The following is a 12,075-nucleotide window of genomic DNA, read 5'->3' on the forward strand; positions in this document are numbered from 1 at the left end:
GGAACCGGGGGAACCGGGGGAACCGGGGGAACCGGGGGAACCGGGGACGTGTCTCTCCCCGGAGAGAAGCCCCAGCGGGAGGCCCCACCCGCCCGGAGGAGAGTCGGAGGAGCCGCTGGCAAAACGATCCTCCCCGCGGCTGGGATCATTGTAAACAACAACAACCACCAACCGGAACCGGAAATCAGCAGTAACGGCCGAGAAGCCCCAGCTGCTCCACTGGGGGTCCAGCAGAGGGCGGGGCCCCAGTCGTCCGCGCCTGCACAGGTGAGCCAGCCGGTGACACCCCCGCCTGAGGGGGCGGGGCCTGCAGCCTGAGGGGGGGCTACACCAGAACCCACCCCAGACCTACTCTGCCCTACACCGCCCGAGCTACAGAGCTGCTGTGTCCCATGATGACGAGGACGAGGTTCCTGTCAGTGGGGGGATGACGGGGGGCACATGGCCCCCGAGCGGGCCCTCAGGAGGGGCAGTTCCCTCCTCCTCCCCCCAATCTATGGTAGAGCGGCCTGCACCTCCTCCTGGCTCCTCCCCCTCCTCAGAGAGGAATACACCAAAGATCTACATCCAGAGCGTTGAGGGGGCGGGGTCAAGGTGGGACCCTGAGCATGTGCAGGGGAGGTCAGAGCCCTCTCACAGCAGTCCATCTTTGGGGGGTCACAGGGCACAGCTCCACCAAGGCGTCCAGCAGCAGCAGTTAGTGCCCGGCGGGGGGCGGGGTCAGGCGGCATGGCTTTCCTCCAGCCACAGCAGCATCTCCTCGCTGTCGTCAGAGGTGGGGTTCTTCAGCAGCGACTGCCCCCCCCGGGACCCCCACCTGGGGCCCCAGAGGGTCAGCAGCTGTGAGGCGCTGCAGGTCGCAGCAGGTGAGAATGTGTGACGTTAGACGCGATTTGTTCCGATGACTCGGTGACCTTATGGAACGTTTGTGTGGACAGGTGACAGCAGGGGGCGGAGCCAAGCACAGGAAGTCCTCCTCAACCGTCCTGAGTCTCCTGCCCCAGTGTCACTGCTGCGTCACTCGTCTGACCATCTCCATGACGACCGACTGTCCGCACCTAGAGTGTTGTCGTGGCACCGCTCCACAGGTCTCAAAGGTCACGTTTGTGTGTCTGAATCACATTACGTTTGAAATGACATGGGAATTTACATTTTCTAAAATCTGAAGTCGCTCAGTGATGAAATCGCTATTTTGATCACTTGATCAATTCTGGAGCCTGATTGATGGATTACTGCTGAGTAACTGGACATTTGTCAAAACAAAAAAAATACAAATATTCACAGAAACAAAATATTATTGTGAATGATAATAAATTGGTATTAGAAAGATATATTTTATTTGATACACACCACGTTTTCCTGCCATGTGAGCTGGCCGCCATCAAGCACCCGTCGTCTCTCTGACGTAGGCGACCTTTACGACTCCAGTGAGGACTCCACGTCGTCACCGCCCACCGCCGCAGCACAGGGTGGCGTCCAGGCGCCTGAGCAGCAAACTAAGGAGCAGAATGTGTCGCAGCCTGGGAACCGACCTGGACCAACTGCTGCGAGAGGAGGCGACAGCGGCGGGGGGGGGCACCAGAGGACACGACGCCGCCCGGTTGAACCGCCTCCACCGGATCTCGTCCTCGCTCAGCCTCCACCACAACCTGTCGTCGTCGTCGCTGTCGTCTTGTTCCACGCCCCCCTCGCTGCCGCAGCCTGGCTGACCTGGCTGAGGGGATGAACGGACGAGGACGGAGGGGAGGCGGCGGCGCCGCAGTGTCCCCCACGAGTCATCAGGAAAGTCCCAGCCGGCAGGTGAGCGCCCACGACCCACGTTACACCAAGGTTTGTTCTTGAACTGATGCGGGACGTTTGTTCTCAGTCGCTGGTCCCACTGGAGCCCAGAGAACACGTGTGGCTGGTGAAGGGCGCGGCGGGGGCGTGGCCTGATGTCTACGCCCTGTTCAGGGAGGACGCTACGCTGCTCAACAGACGGGACTTCATCTCCGGGTTCACCGTGCTGCACTGGATCGCCAAACACGGAGACCACCGGGTCCTCAACACGCTGTGGTACGCAGCGGCGAGCGCCTAGCATTCAGTAGCTAGTACCCAGCAGGTATCAGGGACCTACAGATACCTCCGATCTACTCTCTTTCAGGTACGGTGTCCAAAAAAGCCGGTTTGACCTTTGACGTCAACAGCAGGTCGACCTGCGGCCACACGCCGCTTCACATCGCCGCCATCCACAACAACAAGAACGTCATGCGGCTGCTGGTCAACAAGTTTGCGGCGGACGTGAAGCTGCGGGACACCGCGGGGAAGCGGCCGTGGCAGTACCTGAGCCCACATGCTCCTCAGGACATCCTCCAGATGTTGGGAGCTCCACTTCAGACAAGAGGGGATGGAGCCACAGCCGAGGACCTGAGGCAGCAGCACCAGCACCACCACCACCGCCGGCGACGCCGCCACCCACCTTTCCTCTGTGTCTTCGGGAGAACGCCCACTGACCGTTTCAGGAAAGGTGAAAAGGTCCTCGTCGTTTGCAGCCTTCCTGAAGCCGCTGCAGCGGTTTCCTGGACACCAGTCAGATGATCAGTCAGTCTGAAACTATGAGCTTGTCGCCTCGAGACACGACTCAGCACCGAGATGCCATCAGACCCGACAGCAGCGTCTCAGACACATCAATGAAAGTACTGATCTGTTACTGCAGGACTCTGGGACTCATTCAGTATTAATTTGTCATCCGTTAATTCAACCAAATCCCTGCTGATGCAAAGGTGTTTTTTATACAAACTGCTCTGAACCCGATGATCCTGTTCACTGAGCAGATGAACACATGCATGTGAGAACATGTCTGAGGAGACGCTACAGGAATGTTTACTGACAGACGCGTGTTTGTGAATGTGTGAACATGTTCAGTCATTCTGGAACTGCCAGTTCTACCTGTTATTTGGTTCCTCTGTCCATTATTAGTAGTAGTAGAATTATCATCTGCACTTTTACTTCAGACATTAAAAAATAAACACATTTCAATGAAATATTGAAAAAAAGCTCAGAATTAAACAAAAATCATTTAACCCCCACAACCCCATAATTAGACTTTATCAATAAAGAGTTTATTTTGAAATGTTTGATTTATGTATGCACATTGAATAAAACACGTACTGATCGTCAAAACTGTAATATTCACCATAATTGGATTGAATGTTCATGTTCTATTCAGCCTCAGACGCAAAAATGTGAATGAATTCATGTGGCACCAGATAACGGTGTGACCGCTGGAGGGCAGCACCCACCGTCCTCACCACATCAAACCGGTCGAGTTCAGATGCTTTTATTCTGAAACCATCAGACACATCATCCACCGGATGTGTGTGTATTTGACGCGTGATCAGCTGATCATCAGAGTTGATCGCAGTGATCGAACAGCAGACTCACCACCTTCGGTAGGAGATCGTGTTCCACCGGAGGAGAACGGTTCCACACCTTCACCTGGTCTGACATGTTCCTGTAGCCGCTGGCTTCTGGTGCGTGACGTCACGTTCTGTGTTTTCATCCGGTTAGCCGCGGTGCTAATCCGGAAACTCGGATTCTGTCGTTGTAGTTTCCCGTCAACGTACCGTCCTCTGATCTATTCAGTCGAAAACGGACAATCTGTGCATCGGCAGCCGGTATGTGGTTGTTGTTCCTGACGTCGTCCTCTACGTGTGTCCGTTAGCATCATGCTAGCTGCTGCGCTGCGGTTCGTCCTCCATCGTCCGCCTTCATTCGGTTGAACGTCCAATGTGTTCTCAGCTGCTCCGGGTGTCGGTGACCGAGCTGTGTCACATGTAACGCCCGCAGTTCCCCCTGGGTGACGTCATCCCCACACGCTGTCAAAGTGCCTGAGCGGATGTTTTGTTGACTGGGGTGACACCTGCGAAGGGTTCATGAGTAATGGTGACCACCATTACAGGGGTCACGTGAAATGTAAACCAACACATCTCCTCATTTGTCCAGGGACGTCTTCTCAGTAACCTATTGTGAATGTTTTCCCCCACAGACACGTGCCATCATGTCGGGGAACAGCCTGGTCCTGCCCATTGTCCTGTGGGGGCGTACAGCCCCCACCCACTGCATCAGCAGCTTGCTGGTGATGGACGACTTCAGCACCATCATCACCGGCTGCCACGACGGACAGATCTGTCTGTGGGACATGACGCCGGAGCTGGAGGTGAGGGGCCGACCCCCAGTCACCTGACAATTGATCAGACATGAGGGAGTTGAGGAGAGGAGATATGACACGATGAGATCACAGAAGATCAGATAAACCTGACGTCTGCAGTGCTGCTTCAACACACCACCTGAATATATTTCTCTCCTTGTCTCCTCTCGCCTTGTCTCCTTTCCTGTCCTCTCTTCTTCCTCTCGTCCCTCTTCTTCACTCCTCCTCCTCAGATTTGTCCGAGGGCCATGTTGTTTGGTCACACCGCCTCCATCACCTGTTTGTCCAAAGCCAGCGCATGCAGTGACAAGCAGTACATCGTCAGCGCGTCCGAGAGCGGGTGAGCGTGTCATTTCCTGTTTGTTTATAGGCACTGGAGGCTGACAGGTCATTCGTCCATCAGTGTGAGGGGGCGGGGCTTATGTGTGTCACTGGACGTGTCTGTCTCCAGGGAGATGTGTCTGTGGGACGTGAACGACGGGCGCTGCATCGAGTTCACCAAGCTAGCATGTGCACACACTGGAATCCAGGTGAGACCGAACTGACAGCAACAATCTGTTTCCTGCAGAATTTCAAAGTAAAAGCAGCGGGTAGGAGTGGGTAGATTTGACACCGGTTTGTCCTCCTCCTCTGCGTGTCTTCAGTTCTATCAGTTCACCATCGGAACTCAGCGGGAGGGCCGTCTGCTCTGTCACGGTCATTACCCAGAAATCCTAGTGGTGGACGCCACCAGCCTGGAGGTTCTGTACTCGCTGGTGTCAAAGATCTCTCCTGACTGGATCAGCTCCATGAGCATCATCCGATCGCACCGGACGCAAGGTGGGCGACAAGGTCCACATCAGAGAAACACAGATGGTTTTCACCTGTGGCATGAATCACGTCCTTAGACTTTAACCAGAGTCCTTCCTGATCTGGACCAGCGTCCATCAGCAGCAGGCACACATTGTTTAACTGTTAGTGTCTCTCTGCCGACAGAGGACACAGTGGTGGCGGGTGTCAGTGACAGGGATTTTAAAGGTCTGGATCATCACAGCTGAGGTCAGCAGGATGCAGGTACACACACACACACACAAACAAACGCACATACCTACACACACATGCAATTGAAAGCAGATAGAAAAACACCTGTCATGATCATCTGTGTGTGTGTCCGTGTCCCTACCAGGACCTGGACCCGGTGTTCGAGGAGGAGTCCAAACCCATCTACTGTCAGAGCTGTCAGAGTATTTCCTTCTGTACGTTCACTCAGAGTAGTCTGCTGGTTGTCTTGCTCCAAGTACTGGAGGTAAGAGACTTACTGCTGTTACTACTACTACTACTACTGTCTACAATTTAACCCAGCAAGATCCCATGACCTGGATGACTGAGAACCTTCACAGACATACTACTACTACTGCTACTACTACTACTGAAGACCGGTGATACTACTCAGCTGAAGGCTGATAGAGTCTGAGCTTGTGTCACCCTTCGTGTGTGTGTGTGTGTGTGTGTGTGTGTGTGTACGTGTGTCAGGTGTTTGATGCCGGTGATTACTCGCTGCTGTGCTCGGTGCCCAGCAATGGTGAACAGACCTGGACCGGAGGAGAGTTCATCGCTGCAGACAAAGTCATTATCTGGACCGAAGACGGCTGCAGTCACATCTACAAGCTGCCTGCCAGGTAACCCCCCCCCCCCCCTCCCCACACACACATACAGAGTTACACACACACACACACACCCTGAATATCTTGTTATACTGTGTGTGTGTGTGTGTGTGTGTGTGTGTGTGTGTCCAGCTGCCTCTCTGCTAGTGAACACTTCCGCAGTGATGTGGGGAAAACTAAGGAAGGCTCCGTCCCCCCACTAGTCTGTAGCATCGCCAACCGCTCCGACAAACAGGTCTCAAACAAATGACGACATCACTTCCTGTTAGCATGTGATGTTTGGATGTGTTCGATTTTAACAACCGCCCCCCCCCCCCCACACACACAGCTCCTGATCTGCCCCCCTGTGACACGGTTCTTCTTCGGGCGGAGGGAACCGTTCCACAAGCTGCTGATCCAGGGAGACTCCTCAGGCAGACTGTCGCTGTGGAGCGTCCCCCGACACGCCACCGCACCTGTCCACAGCCACAGGTGAGAACGAGTCCTCAACCGTTCCACACTTGTTTCATTCATTGAAACATTCAGTTTCCCTGTGAACTCTGGTTTCAGAGGTCAGAGGTCACAGCTCTTCAGGATCAGCTGACATTGATTTTCACTGAGTGTTTGTTGCGTCCAGAGCTGCAGGTGTCGACCACCATCAGCCTGCAGTCGGCGTTTGATAAACTGACCCCGGTGTCGTCAGGAATCATTGACCAGCTCAGCGTCGTTCCGGGCAAAGACGAACCCATCAAGGTGCAGTCAGAACACCCGCTTTGACTTCATTCACACGTTTTCTCCGAGATTCGTCCAAGTCGCTCTGACGTGTCTCCTCCTCTGCCAGGTGACGGCCAGCGTCTACATCCCCTCCCAGGGCCGTCTGGTGTGCGGACGAGAAGATGGCAGCATCATCCTGGTTCCTGCTACTCAGACCGCCATTGTCCAGTTGCTGCAGGGGGAGCACATGCTCAGGAGGGGGTGAGGGGGACGGAGAAGATTGGGGTTGGGGGTTGGGGGGTCTATATAAGGGGTGAACTGATGTCCACCCTGTGTCCTGCAGGCTGGCCCCCCCATCGTACCCTGCGAGGTCACCGGAACAAGGTGACCTGTGTTCTGTACCCGTACCAGATCTCACCCCGTTACGACCAGCGCTCACTGGTGTCGGGGGGCGTGGACTTCTCCGTCATCGTCTGGGACATTTTCACCGGAGAGATGAAACACATCTTCTGCGTCCACGGTGGCGAGATCACTCAGCTCATCGTCCCGCCGGAGAACTGCAGTGTAAGATTCTACGTCCTGTTTAGTCCCTTTGTCAACTGGAGTGTTTCTTTGAGCAGCGGGCATGTTTTCCCGCGTGGGTTTCCTCAGGGCACTCAGGTCGTCAGGAGACCGTTATGTGTCCCACACATGGGTCTGCTCTGTGATTGGCCGGTGCCCTCCCCTGTGACACAGCACAGGAGTTAGCGGCAATTAGCACGTGGAGCTCCCAGCTGATGGCGCTCAACTTTCACTTTTCCTCCGTGACACTCCGGAGTGGATCTCAGTTCCGACAAACAGATGTTGTGTCCGCGGTGAGATTAGCCTGAGATGCTATGGGTCAGCGGTTACTATGGAAACAAGTGTAATTAAAGGCTGCAGTCAGATGTTGAACACACAAACACGGATGCATTGTGTATTTGTGTTGTCTAAATGACATTAAGGTCAAATAAGACGGAAATGTGTTGTTGCCACGGTGATAAGGGTTAATGCGGTGGCTGACCTATCGTGGACACATGCTTTAATTAAAGCTGCAAAAGTTTTGTAACATTTTGAGCCTGGTAGATCAATATGCCTGCAAATTAGGTCCTTAAAGTTTTGGAAAAAACTAATTTGCCCGTTGGTTTGAAGCTTGTAGTTTCCACTAATCATCAGGATCCAGACTCGACGAGCATCTTTCTCCTGAGGCGGAATCCATTCGCGCTGTCCATTAATGCGCTGATGAAATGTTGGCCGACATCATGGAAAAGTTTCAGAATCAAATGGGAAATCAATGGCGACCCTGGTAAAAGTCCATGTTTGATGCTGTGGACACACCGATACCTGCCTGAAGATTTAATTCGGGCTTTAAAAAACACAGCTTCTGTCAGATCGCTGTGGAACCTGCACCTGCAGGTGTGTGTCACATGATGCTCATAAGTAAAGAATATTCTCCACCGCTGCCGTTAAATGTGTGTGAGAGATGTTTGTCGACAGGTGAACGTGCCGTGACACACACAGGTTAAATGTCTGCAACAATCGAACAGGCAAACGTGACCGTGGTGAAGTTCAGTCCACGTCCACACGGAGATGGAACCGATCTGGTTGTTTTTCGGTTTAAAATGGAACCCTCCTCAAGACGTGGGTGTGCACGTCCACACAAACCAGGTCAAACGCTGTCATACCTCCTCCAGGCCTGTGAGTGGCGCTGTAACACTGCCACAGACAGACACACATATGTCTGTCGAACTGGGGTGAGAAAGGAGACATTTGATTGGACAGACGAACAGACACATGCTCAGCAGCTTCTTAACGCAACACCGAGCTGCCATTGATGTTGTGGGTGGGGTTAGCACATGCAGTTAAGCCCTCCCAGAACCGCATACATTACATATTTCCTTCACGCCCCTGTGCACGTCTCAGTGGCAAGCTAACGCTAAGGACTGTGTTGCGTTGCAGACCCGGGTGCAGCACTGCGTCTGCTCGGTGGCCAGCGACCACAGCGTCGGCCTGCTCAGCCTCAGGGAGAGGAAGTGCATCATGCTGGCGTCGCGCCACCTCTTCCCCATCCAGGTCATCAAGTGGCGGCCGGCAGACGACTACCTGGTGGTCGGCTGCACCGACGGCTCCGTGTACGTCTGGCAGATGGACACAGGTGAGGACCAGGACGGCTGCTGGCGTGTGCACGAGGTTCTAGCGGTAACGAGGAACTACCCATATCAGTCCTCTCACGTCAGCATCACACTGTGTGTGTGTGTGTGTGTGTGTGGACCTGAATGAGCTGTAGTGCTGGGTGATTGCAGGTTAGCTAAGTGTGAAATTAAGGAAGGTGTATGTGTGTACTGAAGCGTTGGATATGTAATGGGGCCATGCCTCACAGGCTCTTCATGTCTCACACACGCACACACACACACACACACACACACACACACACAGGTATCATGGTGCCACTTCTCTCACTCAATACAGCTCTCAACTGTGCCTGAATCATCTGTCTCCAGAAAACTCTTGTAGAGACGATAAACGACTGAGAATGAAGGTGGTGTTTGGTGAGAGATAGAGAGAGGGGGTCAGACAAAGGTGATAGAAACAGAAGAAATAATGAGACTGAGGACATGTGCAGCCTTCTTGTTTTATTTTTATTTATATATATATATATATATATATATAAAAAGCCCCTCCTTCTCCCGCAGCCCCCCAACCCCATACACACACACACACACACTCAAACGTGTTATGACCTGCCGCACTGTGTGTGAGTGTGTGGGGGGGGGTAATATCCTCCACCCGGCCCTGTTACCCTGGGAAGTGACTGAAGAGGTTGAACTGATCAGAATGTCAGTGTGTAACAACGTCAGGGTTCACCCTCCTGAGACTGTGATTGTGGACACTCTGCATCGGAATCTGATGTGTGTGTGTGTTCCAGGTGCGTTGGACCGCTGTGTGATGGGCATCACGGCAGTGGAGATCCTGAACGCCTGTGACGAGCTGGCTCCAGCCACTGTCGACGCCCTGAGCCACTCTGCGGTGAACCTGAAGCAGGCGATGACACGGCGCAGCCTGGCGGCGCTGAAGAACATGGCTCAGCACAAGCTACAGACGCTCGCCACCAACCTGCTCGCCGCCGACAACGCCGACAAGGTGCGAACAGCAAGTAGACAAAGCAGGTCGTAACAACGTCATCAGTTCGCTTCTGTCACGCTCCACCCCGGAGTTCAGGAGGCTCCTCCCCCCTGGACACTCTGTCCTCTTCTTTCTCTCTATTTTCTGTCTCATTCATCATCACGCACACGCACGCTCACACTCAGTCAGGAAGCTGCTGGCTGAAGTCACAGACCAATTACACATCTGCAGGAGATGAACCAAAGGTCACGTACCGCTGGTTCATGTGTGAGTTCTTGTGTTGAGTGGGGGGGAGGGCAGCAACTGTCTGAAATGTCAGAAAGATAAAACAAACAAACAACAACAAAAGGTGTTTTTTTTTAAAGCAGCTTTAGTGGATGAAAGAACCACAATCTGCTCAGCGTTAAAGGCCGTTTTCATTTCTTCTGCACTAATAATCATTCTGTCTGTTGAGCCTCAGTTGATCATGTGACCTCTGGTGCCCCCAACCCCCCAACACACACAACCCCCACCCACCACAGTCACATAGATAACACCTGTGCGATGGTGAGTGTACGTGCTGGTCCAACACGACAACAGGCATAGGACACCGCCCTTAGCATGTGAAGGCAGCTTGTCTGTGTCAACCCCCCCCCCCCTCCACACACATACACACACGCACACACATGCACACACAACATCAGAGACATTGGTGTCACACTCACATGTCTGATTGTCCCTGGCGTGCAAAACAAACGCTCTGAGTTATAGAGTGTTGGTTCAGTTTGACTCAGACGCCATTTGACAACTGCGTGCACCCCCCCCCCGACACACACACACACACACCGTCGCTCTGCTGTGTGTTGTCTCTATTGTTGACGTCTCTGGGGTGTTTTTTGCCGTAAACTGCTCATAATCACAGCTCTTTTCAGAGAAGGCAGACACACAACAGCTGGGTTTGTTCCACCTGCTGTCACACTACATCACTGCCACAGACACACACTCACGCTCACCTGGGTCATTTCTCCCCCATATCAGCTCAAATTATGGGTCAGAACCAGTTGCTATGTGTGTGCAATCCCCTGCTGGGTGTAATGACAGATAATGACTAGAAAATGTCAGACTATCAGCACAAACACATTACACATGTATGTGTGTGTCTTTGTGTTTGTCAGATTGCAGTTTGTGTGTGTGTGAGGAATTTGTGACTTTGAATTTGTCCTCTGGCTGTTTTTTCTGAACCTGCAGATCAGTGAATGTTTGTGGTGTGTGTGTCTGTGTGTGTGGTGTTGGGGGGGTCAGCTATGTGATAATAATTAATTTGTTAATTATTATTATTCGTTAATTTGGTGTGTTCATGGGCCAATGTCCCAGATCACACACACACACACACACACACACACACACACTCTCTCTCATACCTGTCTACTAATTTCATCTAAACTGTGTAGTTCAGAGTTACTGAGGTGAATCAGCTTTTCGTTAAAGATTCAGTATCTATGTGTGTGTGTGTGTGTAAGAGAGAGAGAGAGCACCCCTGAAGGGGCCCTGCAGGACAATGACCTTTAGACCTGCTGCCCAGAAGCTATAGGACACTGTGTGTGTGTGTGTGTGTGTGTGTGTGTGTGTGTGTGTGTGTGTGTGTGTGTGTGTGTGTGTGTGTGTGTGTGTGTGTGTGTGTGTGTGTGTGTGTGTGTGTGTGTGTGTGTGTGTCAATATGTGTGTGTGCTGGCCTCTAGATGGCAGTGTTGATCCACTACACACACACACAAAGAGACTGACACCCACCATGAGGTGCCTTTGTCAGCTGAGACTTTTTGTTACACACACGCCACTGTGTGTAGGTGTGTGTGTGTGTGTGTTTATCTTCTGACTTTCTCACAGTCAAGTCACAATCAATAAGACGCAGAAAAACTAAGCGTGTGTGTCTGTGTGTCTGTGTCTGTCTGTGTGTGTGTGTGTGTGTGTGTGTGTGTGTGTGTGTGTGTGTCCCTTTCAGGGGAACCTGCCCAAATACTCCCACAACGCTCTGGTGGTCCAGGCCATGAAGACCAACCTGACGGACCCGGACATGCATCTGCTGTTCTTTGACGTGGAGGCAGTGATCATCCAGCTGCTGACGGAGGAGGCACAGCGCCCCAACCCCACGCTGGTGTCCCCGGAGACGTTGCAGAAGAGCCAGGCGGGGGCCGACAAGGGGGGATCCTTCCTGGCCAACAAGATCTTCAAGCAGGTGAGTGGGACGGCGGCGGCAGGGAAGGGGAGAACCCGCCGTGTTCCGTCACACCTGACGTTCTTCTCCCACCACCCGCAGTGAAGGAGACCATGAAGGAGACCATCAAGGAGCACCTGCTGGACGAGGACGAGGAGGAGGAGGAGGAGATGAGGAGGCGCGAGGAGAAGTCCAAGTCCCTGAGTCTGCTGGAGTAC

This window comes from Lampetra planeri, unplaced genomic scaffold (genome assembly GCF_965212315.1).
Source record: "Lampetra planeri unplaced genomic scaffold, kcLamPlan1.2.h2 scaffold_693, whole genome shotgun sequence".
Taxonomy (NCBI): domain Eukaryota; kingdom Metazoa; phylum Chordata; class Hyperoartia; order Petromyzontiformes; family Petromyzontidae; genus Lampetra; species Lampetra planeri.